The following is a 16342-nucleotide window of genomic DNA, read 5'->3' as shown; positions in this document are numbered from 1 at the left end:
CCAGAGCCCCTGTTGAGCTGTAAAAAATGACACATTTTTTTTTCTAAATCAAAATACAAATGTGATTATTGGAATTTGAGGAACAAGGATAATAAAAAACATATTTTACATAAACACTGGGGAAATTTTCTTACTGACAGAAATTGTGCTTTATGAGCTCTGCAGGTCCATGCAGCCTTCTCCCTGTTGGAGGTTCTCCTGATTTGATTCAAGGCTCCAAAGATCAGCTTCACAACTCACTTAACTTGATCAGATAGCTGGTGATATTTAAAACACGGATAGTCCTTGACTGCTTCTCTTTTGTGCATCAGTGGCTATCATGGAAAGGAATATTTTATTTGAGATTTTTCCAATATTTCTGTTTATCAAGGAAAGCTCTTAATCTGTTTTAGTAATAATAGGCCAGATCCCCAGGTTCAGTAAATTGATATAACCTCATTGATTTCAGTGGAGCTATCCTGATTTACACCAGCTAAATATCTGGCCTAATAATAATAATGCTTAAAAGGTGGAAAAGAAATGTAGGAAGTTTAGCACATGAATGCAAGAAACTGTGCATCTATTAATGAGATACACTGCAGGAATAAATGCACATCCATTTGCTTTGTGCGCTGCTAAATATTTTGTATTGCACTTTCAGGGTATAGTGTTACCCTGATCCTTTGCTATGGGCCCAGTCTAGCCCTGGGGGAATTAAATAGAATTGTTGACTTCATTAGGTTTTGGAACAGGCCTGGTTTCTTAAGGCGTTGTAAAATCGAGTGAGACTGCAGAATACTCAAATGCCAGCTGAAGAAGCAGCAGCCTCAGATGGATATAAAGTTGTATGAACATCTTATACTTTTCTGTAGGGAAGACTAGAGATAGAAAGCAGATTTATGGGTTCTTTAGAAATTCAGGATTTTTGCCCAATACAGTCCCCAGTCATCTAGTTCAAATCCTCCTTGAGTTTAAGGGTGGTAAACAGAATATTCTTTACCTGAGGTCTTGATGATGGCTGCAGTTAGAAACAATAACACTTTGCAACATCCAGCCAATGTCTTGAAAAGTATGAGTAAAATTAGAAATGCCTCTTTTTCTTGCTGACACTTTCTGGGGAGTCCCACTCTCTGGCTTGAGATCTTCCATTTGTCCTAAAAGCTAGTCCTGTATTATCAATTTGGTGAATGGGGGAAATCCTCGGTGGTGATGTTTACCTGGAAAAAACTTAGTGCTAAATAAAACAAAAATCAGGGAAAAGCTGGATTTTTTGAGATCTCAGCAAGGTTTGAATAAGCACTTGGGAACAGTGAGAGCACTGTTACCAGTCACTTCTACTCAAGAGGATGTTGACTGTATCTACAAGGACAGCCCTTTCTGCTTGAGGGGTTGCTTTTTAATTTTCCATTAGTGGCTTTTCTTTTCTCCATAGGGCAAGTCCTCAGGTCCTTACTTAAAAATGCTCCCATTGACATGCAAGTGCTGCTAAGTCAGACTTTGAGATTTTGTGCATATGCATCCAGGTTTTCCATTCTTGAGGAAATATGGCCTGAGAGGGGGAAATTTATGCAACTGTCTGTCTCATTGCTTGGAAATATAAACAAAACTAAACATGAAAAATGCTGTTTTTATTTGTAAATCAAGCATATTTTTATTAAAATGAAGCCTCTCCTATTTAAAATTCTGAAACTCCATTATGTTAAATGATGACTGGACCTTGGGATATCCTTGAATCTATTAATGGTCTTCTATCTGATGGCCAGACTCCTTGGGCCTGATTCTCCATTCATTCATGCCAGTGTAAACCAGAAGTAACTGCACTCAAATAAATATATTCATTCTTGTCCTGGAATAAAATTGGTATGTCATGGTTTGCCCCACACAACAACACTCAGATTCAGTCTGCGCCTGTGGAGTCTGCAGACAGTTAATGTCACCTGATGAACTAAAAGGGAATCTCCTCTGAGTCAAGGAGCAGGTACCTACCTGCTAAACTTGTGTGAAAATCTTCCTTTGAGCATCCTCCATCCTCTTCTTAAATGTAGAATACAAACGAGAGATGAGGGAGTCTTCCTGGGACAAATGTGACTGTTTAGATGTTTGATAAGCAGCCCCCTGCTAAAGTTGCCATATATCATCTCTCTTTATACCTCAGAGCATTGCAATATGTGTCAAATAACTGAGCCAGGGAGCATGGTTTGGATCACTACTTGGTAGGGTTGTGCCCCGCCAGCCCCAGCTCCTGGCTCTTTGGAAAAAAAAAAGCCCCGACACACTGGGTGCTGCCAGGTGGGGGACGATCCCCACTGCCTCCACTGCCCCATGCCACATGGGGGGCTCTGCCACGAGCCCCCCGACCCCCCATGACTGCCCCAGCTGCCCCAGCTCTGGCCCTTTAAAAAAAGAAAAACTGAGAAAAACCCCAGGACTCACTGCTTCTGCAACGGTCTCAGGGCAACCCCATGTTGCACGGGGCAGTGAGGGGCAGCGGGGATGGCCCTCCGCCAGGAAGGAACCAGTGAGTTCAGGGTTTTTTTTTTCTTAAAGGGCCAGAGCTGGGGCAGGTGGGGCAGCCATGGGGTCACTGGGACAACAAGGGGGGGTGGGGGGCTTGTGTAGAGCCCCCCACATAGCATGGGGCAGTGGGGGGCAGCAGGGATTGCCCCCCACCCGGCAGTACCCACTGAGTTGCAGGTTTTTTCCCCCAAGTGCCGGGAGCTGGGGCAGGCGGGGCAGCCATTGCAGGGCTGCGAGAGCGGGCAGGGGATGGGCCTGGCCTGGGTGATTCGGATATTTGGCCAAATTGATTCAGGACAGTAATTCGAATCACCGAATCAAATCACTGTCCCCCAAATCAGCTGAATCTGAATCCAAAGAGAATACTAGCCACTTTGCACAGGCCTACTGCTTCTCAACTTTTCTGTATAACCTAAAGGCAAGCAGATTTACAGGCTGCCTCAGGTCAAGGTGTGAAGACCTGCTGTACAATACCTGGCCTGAAACTATGGTCACATGTCATCAACTTTCCTAAAGTTGAACAGAAAGTAATTAAATCAATATATCAGAATGGATAATAATTAATAATTATTAGTTGGATTTTTTCTAGTGGGAAGTCTGTGGGGGGAGGTTATTTATGTGGGCTACAGCAGAATTGGTCTCTTGCTCAGTTATCTTTCTCTACTGCAGCTGGCAGCTTTTTCATGTGTACATTCTAGACCAGGGTAGGCAACCCTGGCATGTGTGGCAGAGCATGGCACAAAGGCATTTTGCTTGCCACATGTGCCTCAGAGCAGGTGGGGGTGGGGGGGGGGGCAAGAGGGGCCCAATCCTTGTGCCAGTGCAGCCCCAGCTTCCCCACCATCCGCCTTGAGGCATGCATGCACCCGCCAGTGGCAACAAGCTGAGCCAGGGCTCTGTGGCATGCATGCGCACTTCCGGGTGGACAGCAAGGAAGAGGCCACGGCTTCAGTACCTCAACAAGGTTCAGACCTTTGGCATGCCAACATCTTACAAGACAAGGTTGTAGGTGTTTTGCGCACTCATGCCTTTTATGCACAAAATTGCATGGGTGCATGATTGCATAATTCCCTGGGGTGTACTTTTTGCTTCACTTACGCAAACATCCCAGGGACAAACTTGATTCTCCTCTTGCCTCCCACCCACCTTTTCATTTTTGGCCTTTCTGAGTATATGAATTTTAGGGTCCTTTATGAGTGTAAGTCCCCATTTAAACATGCCATTTGTATTTGGCAAAGTATTTGGCAAACTTGAAAGCGTGCCTCAAATTTAATAGATATTTAAATGTTTTTTTTACCCGTAGGAGTTGTGTTAAGGTATGCATTAGAGGTTATTAAAGTAGTGGCCATCAACAAAGGTCAAAGCCCACAGAAATAAAAGGGAGTCCTTTGTTGATTTCAATGGACTTCAGATCAGGCCCAGAATAAATGAACTTAGTGTCTGTAGTGGAGTCATGTGACACTCCATTGGTTACCTCTCTGCATCCTGAATGATCTCTCTTTACCCGTTCACAATTTCTTCCCTATCCAAAACCTTTATGAGTTTAAGCAGCTCATCCATGATTTTCATGTCACTGACCTTGTGGAACAGAACTGTATCTAATGCCTCCCTAGTGTCCAGGAGCTTTATGCATACTGCCTCTCCAAGTCAACTGTTTTCATTATTTCACAAAATGAAATCTCTGTGGTTTGTTGAACACTGATCTCTTTTCTATTACTCCACAATGATTTTCCTTAACTAAATCTAAATGTTTCTAGGTCTCTTTCTTGCTGCCATTTGTACTACGTTAAGAAGATCTCATTTCATGATAATGTACCGTCACAGGGGTTACCTACTAGAGCTGAGGTAATGCTGTAAGCAAATTTTCATGAATATTTTAAATAAATTAGCTTCAGTTGTATTGGAACATGTTTGCATTCTCATTCCAGGAACATTCGTGTGCACAGATTGCCTTGCAGAGCTACTTTTGAAATTTGCTTTTGGTGAGAATTTCATTTACATGTTCCACTCTCCTAACCACAGCCGCAGAAACAATATCATGTAACTTGCATGAACAATCACAACTATGTGTCACAGCTTGAAATGTGGATATGGAAGACTTAAAAGCAAACATTGCATTAATGAAAACTTCACAAAGTTCTATGAAATAATTAAAAATAAAAAAGCAAGAAAAACCATCTGTTTTTCAGATTCCTTCATGACTGACTTGGCACATAGCATCCACTACTTTTGATCAAAACTTCAGGGTACATTTTTAATCAGCTTGCAAAAGCTTTCAACTTTAACCTCACAGATCAATGCATACACAAAACCTGAATTTGTGCATACCACTTGGGAATGGTGGATGGCTCACTAGGTAGAGTGAGATTCTCTAAAAGGTGCATAACAAAAATAGCAAGACAGAAGAAGAGAGACGTGCTAATCTAGCAGCACAGAATTGTGGGGAAGCAATGACTATCGAAGTAATTTTCAAACAGCCTTGGAGACTTATGAAAAGGGACAGCAGCCTCCATAGCTGCCACTGGACTGCGCCTGTTCCTGGAATCTCCTCACCCCTACAATGGGCTTGAATAGCAACCAAGGAGATTTAGGTTAGAAAGAGCTTTCTAAATGTGGGGGTGGTTAAGTACTGGAATAGTTTACCACCAGAGATTATGAAGTCACCATCACTGGAAGTGTTCAGGTGCAGGTTAGGCAAATATTTGGTACGGCTTAGATGGGGCTGGCCCTGCCTTGAGCTGGGGCTTTGATTTCGTGACCTCTTGAGGATCTTCCAGCCCTCGGTTTTTCTTTATTTCTTTTTTTTTCTATGTTGTTATGTAGGGTGTCCATATGTCCCAGTTGGGCTGGGACAGTCATGGATTTCATAGGCCATCCTGTTGTCCTGGCCAGTTGGTGAGAATTGGAGCAAAAGTCGTTGACTGGCACCACCCCAACTGACCTGGCTTCTCCTGAGCAGGCTGGAGGTGGGGATGGCTGGGCTGAGCACTGCTCTTTCTGCCTCAGGCAGGGATCAGCCCAGGCTGGGTGGACTGAGGAAGGGGCCTGGGACTTAAGCATCTGTTCTGTGTGCGCTGGGATGGCAGAGCAGGGTGGGATGGGCCAATGCAGAGCCCCATGGCTCAGTTCCATCTCCCCACCCTGTGCACAGAGGCTGGATTCGGCTGGGAATGGCCCCCATGCATAGGGTGGCCATCATAGACGATAGTCTGGTTCTTCCACTGTCCTCTATTGATATGAAACCCATCCTCTATTTTTCTTTTGATGAGAAAAAGAGGACAAAAAGGCATCAGGTTTCATATCAATAGAGGACAGAAGAGCAGAAAACCGAAATGTCCTCTATGATGGCCACCCTACCCATGCAGCACCCTCCAGACTCTGCCAATCTGCAATGCATGGCCACATAGCACCTCCCCCTCCCCTCCCCCCAGCACTGCTGGCAGCCTTGTGCCCTTCTGCTGCGACCACTGCAAAGGCCCAGGCTGTGCCCTGACCCAGGCTGGGGTGCATGTGTGTGTGCGCGTGTGTGTGCGCATGCATCTCCCATCCCAGGTTTTCTTACCCCATCCCAGATATCCCTAAAATGAGTATAGTCAGCCTAATATTATATGCTTTTCTTCTGCCCCTAATAGCCCTGGGTCTCTGAGGGAATCCTCACAAGAGAGCTATACGGCTGCCTTCCTCTGTGCCTTTGCTGGAGGAATCCCTCCCCAGCTGGGCCCCGAGCTTTTAGAGCCCCTCTTCTGGATCTCACTCAGAACATAGCTAACTACCTGCTTGCACACACAACATGTGGGCACCACTTTCAAAACTGACCTAGAAAATATGTGCACATCAATCTTTTGTATATTGAAAGCCTGCTTGTAAATGTCTGCTGTATTTATTTGGTGCTGAGATATTTTATTAAACAATGCCAGAAGTTTATTCTCTCAGTGGGTGCCCTCTGCCTGTTTGCATACTGTGTTTGTGTGTTTGGGCATCTAGTTTATGGCCGATTGATGCTGGTAATATCTTCTAAACAAAAATCATGAAAAATGTTGCTCATAGAAAATCTGGGGTTTCAGCTCAAATGCCATTGCTCTGCAGGGCCACTGGTAAATTTGTTGGAGCTTGGTTTTTACTACACAGCAAACCTGCCACCCCCCTCAGTTTCTGCAATGAACAAACTACTTCCCTGGCTCTGGACTTGCATTAAAATCATTCTGCCCTGAGGAGTTGATCCAAATTCAAGATGAAATGTTCCCTTCATGTTTTTTCCTTCTTAGATGTATCTGCTAAATGACAAAACTTAAAAAACCATTAATGGCAATAGCAATAAAACAGTAAAGACAATTGGTTTTCTTTTACTCGTATATTTAAAATGTTTCAAATATGTGGTCCTGAATTCTTTTTACCCAGTCATTTTTACACTAAAATAAAATCCCCTTTGCCTTTAGAACGTGTCCCAGAAGCCAGTCAATAAAGCTAAAGGTCCAGCTGTGCGGCAACCTACATTATTTCCCCGGTGGAGCTAATGCTTTATAGTGTCAGTGACATGCAGCTACACTCTGTGGAGTCCATAGATTGCATTTTGTACCTTTTCCTTGGGCCACAATGAAAATCCTCTGTTTGCACTGAAAATCTTTCCTTGGACTCCAGAGATTCTTTTTGGATCATTGGTATGCCTGCTAGTTTGCAGAATCCAACAACTCAAACTCAATCGATGTCATATAACATTGCACTCAAAAACAATAATTTACTGGACTGCTAACCTGCTGTGCTTCAGGAGGGAGCTATGGAAAAAAATCTCTCACTTCACTTTTATTAGGAATCTATCAGGGCATGAGGTACTGTAGCCCTTCTGTAGGTGGACAGAATTTAATAATGCTGTTTCCATGATGTCAGTGAATTGCTGTGCCTTGGTGGGTGGTAGTTTTTTCATTCTACTCTATTAGAACCAGGTATGTTAGAAAACCAGCCCCAAGTTGTACACTAGAAATTATAGTTATCTCTTCCATTCTTTTAAAAATTGTGATCATATCCTGGCAGGTGCACCTTTTGATTATTATCCGTCAACTTTTGAGAAACTCCCAGAAAGTTATTTTGGTCTGAATTTCCTTATATCTAATGAATGTCTGATAAAATATGCCAATACTAGTTTTCTTTAAATGCAGGTGTGAAGACTGCAAGGGTGATCCTGAATCGCAAGTAGGAAGAAGGAATTCATTAGCTAAATCAACTTCTTGGCATGTTGCAAGCTACAGGTAACCTGCAAACCTTGTTAATTTGCTGGATAAAAGTTCATCAGTTATTGGTATTGTAATAAAGGCAACATTTAGAAGGTATGAATCAAAGAAACACCCTTTTATTTTATATTACCATTAATGGAATTGCAAGTCACTAAACCAGTTTGCAGCTGTGTTTTGGGTACTGAACTGATGTCTGACCAAGAAAAAATGAGTGAAATTCCATTGTGCTTCGTAAAATGCATCCCTTTTTTACGCTGGTTAAAATTTGGTCATTGTTTTAAACTGAATTAATTTGCCGACATCTTCTGTGTGGTTGTGGGACTCAATTTGGCAGGAAGAGGTAATAAAATCCGAGTGCTATCTCATTTGCAGATCAAGTGCTAGAACCATTCAGGATCTCTTTTCAATGACACTCTTATCTGGAAGCTGTGCACATTCAGGTTAGCAATCCCATTAATTATCTCACTCTTGACTGTGACAGGCATGTCACTGATGCAGCCATACATAATGCATATCTGTTCACAAAGACGTTTATCAGCTTGTCTGTATACAGAGGTGGTATTTGAAGGACCACAAAACAAGAGAGAAATTTTAAAAAGTTGGTGTCTGTTGTTATTTCTGGATTAGGGATACAAGGAAATCTGGATAGCTCCATCTCTTTCCTTTCCTACTGCACCAGCAACACACATTTATCAAGTTAGAATTTCATGTTACAGCCATGTGATATTATTTAGCACAGATTTATCGCAGCTGGAGAAATAATATTGGTCTTTATTCATAGAAAGTTTGGACTATATGGAGCAGTCTCACATATATGCTGTTTCAGGTAACTGTATCATATAATCTCTTAGATTCAGCTAAGGACTTAAGCACAAGTTTGAATTTAAACATGAAATCACGTGCTTATGGGTGAGATTTCCCAAATCCCTCAACATTGACTTAACTCAGATCCCATGGAAGTTATGAGATTTTTATCACTGGTTTTAATGGGAACACATAGGCCAATAATGAGCATTACTGAGAATTGCACCTTAGTTTGCTTATTAGGAGGAGACTTAAGCACATGCCTAAAAGTTTTGTTGAATTGGACTCATTTTTTATTACTTACTTATTTTTATTATGGTAGTGCCAAGAGAGCCTAGCTGAGATCAGGACTTCATTGTTCACCCAGCTCTACTAAGTAGTAACAAATTTGTTTGAGTGTTATGAATCCATTACCCTTTCTGAGTCATTTTGCAGAAACTTCATAAATGTCTATGGCAGTCGTAATGAAAGTTACCCCCAATCTTGTGCCAATAACAATAAATGGCACAATATTTGGAGGGCTGAAGGAAAAAATTGCTAATGCTATTTTTAACCATTCACATTACAACACCCTCTAAAGTAAAATAAGCACTCCTCTAACTGGTCCTAAAAGTTTGTTCAAAACTGTTTTTCTTCATAAAATGTGGAGTGTCAGATATTGGAATACTGGGAAACACAGGCATGAACCCTGTTTCTTTACCTCTGTATATAGTGTGCATCTGAGAGACAGGCCATGGAACTTAAACTATGATGTGGTTTGAAGGGTATAGGAGATGTTCTAATTAAAAGAATTGTGATAATGGAATAAGATGCAAGAGACAGTTTTAACAACACTGTCATTTGGGGATATTTTAGAGATTTGATCATAAAATGAATGTTGACACAATGTGGGAGGAAAGGAGATGACCATTGTAAGTACTTGCATTGTAAAGAAGTGGGCTTTACAGCTGTGAGGATTTGAGGCATGTGCCTGGGCAATTTATACACAGGGTGAACAATATGAAATCGCCCCTAGGGAAATTGCTATATTGCTGAATGTCGCTACATCCATCATTATCGAAGGGCTGGCAGAGGCGGGATTCTACCCTGCCATCCCATGAACAACAGTTTGTTGTCAGACCAGAGGGAACACTTATTTCACATGAACTCTCTTGAGTTTATAGAAAGTGTTCATTTACAAGCCAAGAAAGATCCCTCATGCCTTTTATGTTCTTTCTGCGTGTAATGATTTTGTGTCCCTCATTTTGAGACTTTTTCACACATTATATTCCACGTCTGAGCCTTGGTAGGCTGAGAAGCAGAGGTATGAAACAATGAGATATTGAGGAGAACAGACTGGGAAAAACCTTAATAAAAATTGACTAGCTGAGACTGTAGAGGGAGAATATGGGCTTGTTGCATGCTGTGCTGTACTGTATCTTGGCACGCCTGACAATCCTGTAGATCTATTCGCTGTCATAGAGCTGTAACGCTATGCTCTCCAACAAATCTTTCTCAGATCCTCAAGTAAAAATAAGGATTTATGATCTTCCATCATCACCCACAAGTTTGTGGGGAGTTTTGATTAGTCACATAGGACCTGAGATCAGATCACAAGCCAGTCCAGCTGTATCAATTGCTGTTTTTTGCCAACTAAGGATCTGGCCCATGATCTCACTCCAGTTTAATATTGTACTTGCTTCAGAGAAATTGCTCCTTTTCATATGAGTGTAAGAGAATGTGGAATCAGGGTCCTGCCCCCAAGAACCAGTCTGAGTCCCCCCAGTCGCATTTAATACAGGTTCCCAAAACTGCATCATGAAGAAATGATTTTCATTTGTTACTATTTCTGCTGGCCTGACTGGGATTTAGCCCAGCAAAATAGCACTGAAGGGGCCTGCTCTCTCATTAGTATTCACCAGTCTTCATCATGCCCATTCCTAATTCCAAATGACAAAACCTAGGGGACACACACAAGTCTTATGTTATTTTCTAAAAACTAATAAAAATATTGCAGGTTTTTTTGAAGCAATTTATATTCATTGTTTTGAGGGATTGTAATGATAGAACAATCATGTTTTCCTTTCTAATCATAATCACCTTTTTTATCCCAGCAGTGGGAATATAATTGGTGTGAATATATTCTGCTGTCTGCAACATGCAATGATAAATTCCAATCTTCCAGTGTCTGTTGCACATCAAGTCCCCCTTCTGTTTGACTCTACAGAACCTTCTTATCTTTCCTGGAGTGTCTAGGCATCTCTTCTCCTTCTACAGAGAGCCCAGAGTAGTAACTCTTACTTTGTCAAGCAGGTGCCTATTGTGTGCGTGTGTGTGTGTGTGTGTATACTTACACACATATATGTGTTGTGTGTATACACACACATACATATACATATGTGTGTATACACACTATGCTATACACACTCTCTATATATGTGCGTGCATGTGTATATAGATATGTTTATCTATAATATAGTATGTGTATAGTGTGTCTATGTCTGTATGCATATTAAGGTTGTGCGAAGCTTTAGTCCTTGATTCAGTTCAGTGGAGATTTGGCCTGATTCAGTGGCCAAATCTCCAAATCTGAAGTGAATTGGGAGACCCTTTAATCTCTTTGAACCGAATTGGATCCCTCCAAATTGATTCGAAGAGATTCGGAACGATTCAGCAATTTGGACATAGACACAGCTTTAAATGTTTTTTCTACCTACCTCTGGGTAGCAGGTGGCTTGTGAAAGCTGCAGTGGTGGGGGGGATGGAGCCTCCCACAGAATCCCAGTGTGCTTGGCAGCAAATCCAGAAGTGGACCAGAAGCACTTCCGGTCCACTTCTGGGTCTGCCAGGGAGTGTGTTGGGCCCCCCCTGCACCTCCTCCAGCTCGGTGACTGGTGCCTCCTGAGTCTGGAGGGAGCACCTGGGGTCTCCCTGCAGCCAATTGCTGGGCTGGGGAGGCATGGGGGGGTGGGCCCAGGGTGCTCTCTGGCAGACCCAGAAGTGGACCAGATGTACTTCCAGTGCACTTCTGGGTTTGCCGCTAAGCACGTGGAGGACCCCCCACTCCTGTGGAACACTTCATCCGCCCCAGCATCGCAGCAGTCACAAGCTATGCTACTACCTCAGGGTGTGTAGAAAAAACTTTTAAAGCTGTGTCCGAATTGCTGATTCTCCGAATCAGCATCGAATCTTCAGATTCGGATTTGGCCGAATCAAATTAGGGACAGTAATCTGAATCAACGAATCGAATCACTGTCCCTGATTTGGGCCAAATCCGAATCCGAATTGAATAGGCCCCCTTCACACACCCATAATACATATTCTCTGAGCCAAAGTATTGTTGTATCTGCATGGATACCTGAGAATGGGGAAAGTATAAGACTTTTTTTATTCCACTACAGCAGTGGAGGTGTGGAAGGCAGCAGCCATCTCTCTTTTGCCAGTACTCTACCAAGCACCTTGGGTTAGCACAGCCTACCTGTTCAAACATGTTGACTTAACTCTACCATAGTCCAAATCTGCAAGAGCTTACCTCTTCTATTGGTGGACTCTTGTATCAACCCAGACCTAGAGCCCCCTGGTGTTTCAATGCCAGAACTTCAATAAGAACCAGTATTGCTTAGATCTAGCCAGCAGCATCCCTTATTATTCCAGGTCTGTGTTCTTTATTATTAGTCTAGTGGAAGAGCTGATGATTAGTACAAGTGGTCTGACTCTTCTTTCATTCTGATTTTGTAGCAATGGTCTGTGGTGGAGTTACTCCTGATATATACTCATGAAGGCGAAAAGAAAATCAACCCTAGGGATCCTTACAAGTGCCTAATGTGTAAAGTGCCTCTCACCATGCCGTTCAGGATCACAGGGTATTCACCCATCATCACCATGACTTAACATACACAAAAGCATAATTTAGGCCTCAAAAGTTTTTGTGTTTCATGCAAGTACATCCAAGAGTAAAGAACTACATGAAATATAGGATACTAAGACACCCTTGGTTCTGAGCAGAAGTCCAGATTTCCAGCACTGTGCACATACAGTCACTTGTGCAAAAATACATATGCCCTTGCATGTCTGATCTGCATGCAGTACTTTGCATTGTGGTAACCATTCACAGTCTCACTTGATTAAAAATAAGTTCTGAAAATTGGAGTTGTTCTCTTAGAAGACTTTGCTTGTTCTCTAACCTGTTATTTAAAGTATTTTTTTAAACTTCATGTTCCTCTTTTATAGCATCTGAATTCATTGCATTTGTTGTCAGTCTTATCTATTTCTTCCTTCCATTCCATTCCTCCCTAATATGGTGCTATGATGGACTGGGATCATGTAGGTTGCTTGGTCTTAATTCACTTTTATTTACATTTCTACTAGTCAGTGCATCTGCCCTATGGCATAGTTGTCTTCAGCTGCTTCTGCGGCTCTCCATGAATCAAAACTGAGCATTAGGCTCTTCTGTATAATTATTCTACTCTCCCTGACAATCCAATTTAGGCTTAACTTACACTGTAATTCATCAAAGCTAGGGGATTCTGGAAGCACTTGAACTACTAGGAATTTGTGTAGTTTCATGGCATATGCTGTGAGAAACATCCTCCATTTCTTATTGAGTAGGCAAGCTGTTGGTAAACAGGACAGGCTGAGATAGGAATATGTGTGCTTGCCTGCTTGCCCATGCTAAGTAGGATATCTGTAATAAGAAGAAATGAAAGAAAAGCAAGCATTTCAGTGGAAGATGGATGATGATGACAAGGAGACTTATAGACTCCTGAAATATTAGAGGAAAGAAGGCATGGGGGTAAACCAATCCTCTGGATCCAAAGCAGGGTGGTGAGATTTGAGTTTGTACATGGAGTAGTTTTGAATTGAGTCAGATCTCTTTTGGGGTGAATATATAGCCAAAATTCAACAGTACCAGAGCACAGGATTAAAGAGATCTTCTGTAGTTGTTCAGGAAGGAGAATCTTTAGGATCAGAAAGTTGGCTTGACACATTAGAGGCAGAAAGACTCAGCAAGCGTTTAAATTGCTTATAATGTTTGGCCAAGTTGATCCCCATTGATTTCAGGGGGCTATTTTAGGAGATGAATTAGTCAATTGTTTTTGTGCCTGTACAGTTGTTGAGAACATTAGTAAATATGTGGCAAATGTATTGGTAATTCTGCTATCCTCTAGGAACTGAACTCAAACCACCAGGTTATTTTAGATGGCCTCCAAAGTGCCATCACATGATACTGTCTTTTGGACACTGCTTCTACTGGAGATATTGGCATTGTTCAGGTCCCAAGGGATTTCTTTATTGTTCCAAATTCGTAGAATAATTCATGGAGTTTCAGTACAAGTTTCTTGCTGCCAGCGTAATAGGTTTCAGGAGGTGTGCCATCCAGTCCACTACCCTTGTTGTTCTTGGTTTGCTTGATGGCACACCAGACTTCCTCTAGGATAGGAGGGTTGGTGAGAAATCTCCTTTCATGGTGTTGGGGATTGGATTTGATGGTGGTGTCCACCACAGTTGACTCATGGTTCAGGAGTGCCTCAAAGTGCTATCTTTAAGAAAAGAGGTAGGACTGTGTGTAGGAACTATAGAGGTATTATCCTCCTCTCCGTAGCAGGGAAAATCTTTGCCCACATCCTTCTGAAGTCTTCTACCTCTTGCTGAGGAAGTCATGCCATAATCTTAGTGTGGCTTCAGACCATCCTATGGGGCAACTGACATAATCTTTGTTGTCTGCCAAGTCCAAGAAAAGTGTCAGGAACAACATCAGGACCTGTGTATGGCCTTCGCTGACATCACCATGGCCTTTGATTCAATCAGTTGCAAAGCCTTGTGGAAAGTACTGGCCAGATTTGGATGTCCTGAAAAGTACATCAAGGTCCTGAGGCTTCTTTCTGACAAGAAGTCTATGACCATCCTATGTAGTGGATCAGTTTGTCATCAAAAGTGGGGTCAAGCAAAGATGTGTCATCACTTCAACTCTGTTCTCCATTTTTTTTGACAGTCATCGTGGTTCTCATTAAGGACTGCCTTCCTTCTAAAATTGACATGGAATACCAAATGGATGGACGGCTCTTCAATCTGGGATGTTTTCAGATGAAGACCAAAGTACTCAAAACAACCAACCTTGACTTTCAGTATGATGGCAACTGTGCCATTCTTGTGCACATGGAAAAAACCCTCCAAACTTCACTGGATCTTTTCAGAGAAGCCTATCAAACTTTGGGCCTCTTTCTCAACATCAAGAAGACTAAAGTGCTCTATTAGCCTGCCCCAGGTCATGAATGTGACCTCACTTTCCCCCCACAAAATTACTGTCAAGGGAAAGACCCTGGAGGTAGTTGAGCACTTCCCCTACCTTAGTAGCTACTTCTCTTGGAGGGTGAACATTGATGAGGATATACAGCACAGGATCTGATGTGCAAGTGTCTCCTTTGGAAAATTGCTTTGGTATGTCTTTATTCATTACAGTCTTTGGAAAGACACCAGCATTCAGGTCTACAATGCAGTTGTCATCCCGCCTATCCTCTACAGATGTCATCACTGGTAGCAGCAGCAATCCCTCATGGTCAAGGATGATCACTCCCACGGGTCAAGTGAAATGTGTGTAAAATGTGGGTGACCTATTGTCATCATCTTAAGAGCCTGGAAAAGCATCACCAAGAATGCCTCCAGAAAATTCTCCACATCAAATGGGAAAATCACTGCGTAAATGCCAGCGTTATTGCTGACCCCACTGTTACCAACATTGAGTCGGTGATCTTAAAGCACCAACTTCGCTGGGCTGGACACTGTGTGCGGATGCCTGACTCCCAACTCCTAAAATAAGTGTTCTATTCCCAGCTTAGTAATAGCCCGAGATCTTGCAGCAGCCAGAAGAAATGCTACAAGAGCATATTGAAGGTATACTTCAAGAAAACAGATGCCAACATTAAGGGCTGGGAGGAGCTGACTGTCGACTGATTCCAGTGGCACTGCAACCTCAACCAAGCAGCCGTCTGTTTCAAGGTAAAGCATCTTGCTCTCAAACCAGGGAGGAGAGGGTGGAGGAAGGAAAAGGAGAGGAATCCTAACCTATGTCTTACTCTCCCCTGCAGAAGACTTTCAACTTCTGCAGACAGGTCTGTGGCTCAAGGATTGGACTCTTAAGTCACCTCAAGACCCATCAATGAGCAGCGGTAGAGATCATCCTTGAATCAAGGGATTGTTGATGACAACCTACTGGGGAGTCTCAGGTCAATAAAAGTCTCTGTATCACATTCTTAACCCTTGAGCCATGGACTCCCATATAAATTATTGTTGGGTTTTTTCAGCTTTTTCTGGCAATAAAAAATCAGCACAAGAGCTGTATCTTTGGGCATTGTCACTAAAATTCTAGAGCTTCCTTTTCTTTTCTAAAAAACGTCCAGTGCCCCAAAAGTAATCAGATAAATGAGACTCTTTAATGGCTGATGATTGGAGGAAAGCTTTGCTGATTAAAGACCAAAACTGATGGAGTATCAATCACTGTTCTTTTTGATTAAGTACCATACTAATCTCTGTCACTGTGTAATGACTATCCTGGCAAACAGAGTCTGATTGCTGCAGGCAAATCATTTACATTAATCAAATAAAGTAAGAAAGATAGCGATGTACTTTACTGTTCAAGACAAGATGCTGGATGTCTCATTGCTAAAGAAGCAGACTGGACCACATGTCCTTTTTGCGTTAAAGGCCTCTTTAAGTAGAGGGAACACTCCAGCTAGAATGTGCTTTAATATTCCATTGTTCTAAGAGCAGAATTTAAGAGCACCCATTCCTGGTCCCACTGACCCAAGGCAGTTACATAATCATGTCATAAACAATGA

The 16342-nt window shown here is 42.4% G+C and overlaps 1 long non-coding RNA gene across 2 annotated transcripts in view; it reads left to right on the top strand.

Moving 5' to 3' along the window:
• LOC109282464 (uncharacterized) overlaps positions 1–16342 on the top strand; it is a 209944-nt gene that overhangs the window by 173382 nt on the left and 20220 nt on the right. Inside the window, exons 6-8 of one of the 2 annotated variants that reach the window (XR_002089455.2) lie at positions 7650–7739; positions 14500–15503; positions 15593–16223. This is a non-coding gene — a long non-coding RNA (uncharacterized LOC109282464). Of the gene's footprint in view, positions 1–7649; positions 7740–14499; positions 15504–15592; positions 16224–16342 lie in introns of those variants that run through there. The other variant, XR_009464320.1, reaches the window with a different exon arrangement.

The sequence above is a fragment of the Alligator mississippiensis genome, chromosome 9, assembly GCF_030867095.1.
Source record: "Alligator mississippiensis isolate rAllMis1 chromosome 9, rAllMis1, whole genome shotgun sequence".
Taxonomy (NCBI): domain Eukaryota; kingdom Metazoa; phylum Chordata; order Crocodylia; family Alligatoridae; genus Alligator; species Alligator mississippiensis.
This window is presented reverse-complemented; position numbering and strand designations above follow the sequence as displayed.